General features: G+C 44.4%; 1 protein-coding gene across 2 annotated transcripts in view; it reads left to right on the plus strand.

Moving 5' to 3' along the window:
* Window positions 1–5,000, plus strand: part of foxp2 (forkhead box P2) — a 163,001-nt gene that overhangs the window by 18,257 nt on the left and 139,744 nt on the right. The window lies entirely within an intron of this gene.

Here is a 5,000-nt window from a genome sequence, read left to right on the forward strand (position 1 = left end):
AAAGAAAAGGTATAAAACAATGTATCATGCCAGAACCATTGGAAGCGTTGTGTTTGAAGTGCCAACAAATGGCATTGGTATGGAACTATGCCCAACAATACCCCTTACAACATAGCGAGGCTGAATCACAAGGCACCATTATGAAACACTATAAAACCACAGTGTGATGAGAAATGCATGTACTCTCCATTGGTCAGCATCATGTTGAGATCATTTCACTCCGTGAGCAAGCTTGACGCACATTGTCAGTAATGGCAGCCATTAGGCGCTTACAGAGACCTCATTCCTCAATTCCATTCAAGTCCATACTGTCGTTATTTTAGCCGAATATGAAATTGGCAATGGACTATGAGTTTAGTGACCAAGGTGAAACGAATGCGTGTTTCTTATCATGTATTTCTTAAATAGTATCTTATATTATTTTTCTTCATGGTCTCTTATCTTCTCTTGCACCACAACCTTTTACAGAAAACCCTCCTTTTAGAATTGGTACAACCAGAGGCAGTTTGTCACCAAGCCAGTGCACAAATGAGCATGAAGAATCTCAGGTCGATTAATGGGACACAGCAATTATGTCACACAAACACAGTAGAGACACACACACACACACACACACACACACACACACACACACACACACACACACACACACACACACACACACACACACACACACACACACACACACACACACACACACAGTCACACACACGCACACACACGCACACAGACAAACATACACATATCCAGTGTGTATACCGGTGGCTGTGCCTAGTTATGTGCAGAGGAATCATGCGAGGGGTTGAGTTAACTGCGTATAATTGGTTGTGAGGTAGCCTACAGTATGTGGTGCAAACACATTTTGGCGGAAAAGAAGTGGTGAATGACGAGAGAGGCACATGAAAGAATATCCAGTCCAACCAGTTCCCTGTTCAATTTTACTTTACATTCTGCTATTGAAAGCGAGAATTGGGGCTTATATATATGTCTTTTCACTCTTAATCTTTGTTTGCACATTAGCCAGAGAAGTCACCTTCACAATCTTTGCACTTTGAATAATTCAAATAAATCTGTAAAAATGAAAGGTTCAGCTGCGTAATAAGCCAGACAGCCGATTTGTGTTGATGGCTGTTTTTCGGGGGTTGCGGGCGGAGAATGCCCTGTCAGTTCTGCTTTGAATCCAGTCTTCCAGCCAAGACTTAACGTAAGGGAGATGGGGTATTTATTTCAATACTTTTTAAACAGACATGTGCCATTGAGGTCCAGCTTTGATGATAATGTGGGCATGAGGATGTGCAAGGTGGCTTAGCTGTAGACCCTAGTCCACTTTGCACTCCAGAGACCCATCTTCATAGAACTGACACCCCCCTTCTTTTGCGCCTAAAATAGATTTGAGTAGTACTGCTTCATTTGTCTAGTATCCAGTTAAATCTTAAAGGATGAACTCTTACCGCGTATCTACTCGCTTAAAGAAGTCCTGTCTAATCACCTGCAAGAGTTTATAATTGCTCCTACTGCCAACAGCGTGGCCCCTCACCACCTTAATGTACGTAAAAAAACGACTGCAATCAACTATGTCTTGCTACTTTAAAAAGCAGCTGTGGGACGGGCATGGATCGGCTCACATTTCCCCAATTTGAAATAGACTCCTCGTCGTAGATCAGATACCTTCCACGTCATTCCATTTCCATACCACTCAAATGGGCTCCCTGAGCCGGCTAACTGCCTCCACCCTGACTGGGCTAAGCGGCGTGGGGGGAGGGGGGGAGTGGGGGGCTCCTCGGGTCTTTACACTGGGCACACGGAGTATTGGAGGAACTCTGGTGCAACTGAAGGGAAGGGGGTGGAAAGTAAGGCTAGAAATCAAAGGGACTTTGGCCGTTTCCCCATCGGTAGCCTCCATTGTCATTGCAGGGAGTGAGGGGGGGGGGGGGGGGGCTGCCGTGTGTGTGTGTGTGTGTGTGTGTGTGTGTGTGTGTGTTGGGGGGGGGGGGGGGGTTGTAGGAGATCAGGGAGAGCCTCCCCACACTTTTTTAAATCTTTATCCACCATTAACCCCAGTGCTGAGATCAGGGCCATTGGTCAATCCCTCCATTCAATACCACCCGGAATATTTTAACCACTTAACTGGGCCGCAAAAAAAAAGCTCAATTTTTTTTTTTTAAAGCCAAGCTACAAGGTTGTACGAGTTTGTACATCTGCTATTTTTTAAAAGATTAAAATAATTCAAAAATATTTCTACTTTTCACCTATAATGACATGCCCAAAATTCTCTCACAAAAAAAGGTCTTACTTATGAAAGTTTTGCTTCCCCCTCTCTCCAGTTCCCCGCTCCTTCTCCTGCTCACTGAGATCCCAAAGACCTGCTGTAGTCTTTCTCCTTTACAGCAGTGGTTCTCAAACTTCTTTTGCGTCAAGGACCCCCAAATAGACACATATTAGCCCGCGGGCCCCCATTTGAAAAGATATGCCAGATATCCCAGATATGCCAGATATCCTAATCTACACTGTAGTAGTACAGTGTCATCAGCAGTGTTAATTTAACTCTGAGAGTAATGGGTCCATTTGGTTCCATTTGTACACTCAGAGTTACAGACACATAAGGGTCAATTTGGTTCCTAACTATTAATTAACATAGCGTCACAACCATTTAGCTTTGGCTATTCAAAAATAGCAGATATACAAGCTCATAGCGCAGCACAGAGTGTAGATGAGCTTGTAGATCTGCTATTTTTGAAAAATCATGCAAATGTGTGCATATCTTTGAATATATATATTCTTTAAAGCGAACATTTTTTACTCAAATCTCCGCGGCCCGCGGCCAAATGTATATCAATTTAGGGGTCCTTGGCATGGAAAGGGTTGAAAAGCACTGCTTTACAGTATGCATCATTCTCTCTTTGTCTCTCTCTCTCTCTCTCTCTCTCTCTCTCTCCCTGCTCTCTCCCACTCCGGCCTCTCTCTCTGGTCCACTGTTTTGTCTTCTCTCTCTGGTAGAGAGGCTAGCGGATGACCAATGGGGGGAAGGGAAGAAGTCGAGAAGTTTTGGAAGTTGCCCAAGTTTCCATCTTCCGATTTAATGAGGTTTTGGTGTTGGGGCCTGACACCGCCGGGCTGTGAGCAAATTGGAGGGAAAGCGGCGAGAACCCGCTCTTTTCACGATCCACTCTCAGATTAAGAGCAGGGGTCTGTTTTTTTTTTAATGAAGGGAAAAAAAAGGCAGACTCTGGAATTGTACTCATATTATTTCCACACAGGAAATATCTTTCACACCTGATGTGTATACTCTCAAGCCTTTCTTTTCTCTCTCTCTCTCTCTCTTTTTCTCTTTCTCTCTCTCCCTCTCTCTCTCTCTCTCCCGTTGTCCTTCAAACGCAGGCCATATGTAACTCATCACGCCGCGTTGCACATTCACTCTCGAAAAAAGGCCATAACAAGGTTGGATTGTTTTAACGCGTCTGAGTTTCGAGAAGAAAAAAAGAAATAGACAGAAAGAAAAAAAGAATCTTATTCAATCCAGAAGCCCCCCCGCCCGCCCGCCCGCCCGCCCACTCCCATCTGAACATTTCACTTCCAAAGCCTGTGCTGTCTCTTAGCAAGTGTCAGGCTCTTTGTTAAACTATGTCCATACACTGTTTTGTTTGTGTTGCTGTAATCTCTTTATTTGCAATCTTGTCTACGCTGTGCCTGCTTGTAACCAAACACTGTGTCAAGCCTTAAACCATTCAATCCGGGAAAGCATCTGTGTCATTTTAGATTTCTTTGGCTATTCAAAAAAAGATTTTGAAAAATCATGAAAATGTGTGCAGATCTTTGAATATATATATTTTTAAAGCGAACATTTGTAACTCGAATCTTTGCTTCTTTGGGTCCATGGAACTAAATATTTTGAGATGGGAGTCCGTGGCCAAATACATAACCTTTTTGGGGTCCTTGACATGAAAAAGTTTGAGAACCACTGATATTATAGCAACATATGTTTTTTCAGAAAACTGTTAGGATTTAGAAGGCATTTGTAGAATCGGAACCTCAGGTCTTAATGGGTTAAGTGTGCATGTTGTGCCCACTCAGGATCTTTCCATTTGGATACAGTTACAGACGGGAGATGAGAGGAGGAGAGTCTTCTCCATCCTTCTCTTCTCTTCTCTACCCCATTCCTCTTTCTCAGATTATGTCAACATCTATCTACCTATACCTACCTTTTTTCTTTTCTTTTTTAAGACTGGGAAAGTCAGTATGTGAGGTTTTGGAAAACCGCATTAATTGGGCAATTATCCGATTCTGACCGCAGCCACGGTCTTCCAGGTTAAAAACGGGTCACAAGTGGAAAGGTTCGTGGCCTAAACCTGTGCTGTGATTGTATGGGCACACCCCGTATTAGGCACACATGTATATCCCTCCACGTCTAAGCACTCTGGACATGACTGATTGCAAATAATGTCTGCAAAAATCTTTACATTTTGAATATAAACGAGCAGGGGGGATCTAGTGTTTCACCTGTTATTCTTTCGAGCCCGCGACTTAATTGGAGAAAGCCTGGCTGCGGAAGCCCAACTCCGTGGCATCGTTCCAAGAGCCCTGAGATTATTGTGAAATGCAAAGCCCCCCCCCCCTCCCCCTACCCCACACCCTGCCTGGGCAGGGGTGACATCAGAGTGGGCTGACACCGGTTTGAACCCCCTTATTTCAGGTGGGAAGAATTACGTGTGGCTTCAGTTTGCAGCGCGATCGTGTCCAATGAATTGGTCTCACACAGTCGCGCATTCTTTCTCCACCGGCCGGAGCGCTGATTATCTTGACAGATTGAACTCGGTGTGTTATCAACGAGCTGTCATGTCTCCTCATTTTTCAGTTTGCGTGCGCAGAGACATGTGCACGCACGCACACACACACACACTCACACACCACACATAAACACACCGTATGCCCTCGGGTTTATATCAGAGCCTAACAGTGCACCCCTGTGTTTTATATGGGATTTTTGTCATTGGGCCCAAACT

This window comes from Gymnoscopelus microlampas, assembly GCF_963454915.1.
Source record: "Gymnoscopelus microlampas genome assembly, chromosome: 23".
Lineage (NCBI taxonomy): Eukaryota > Metazoa > Chordata > Actinopteri > Myctophiformes > Myctophidae > Gymnoscopelus > Gymnoscopelus microlampas.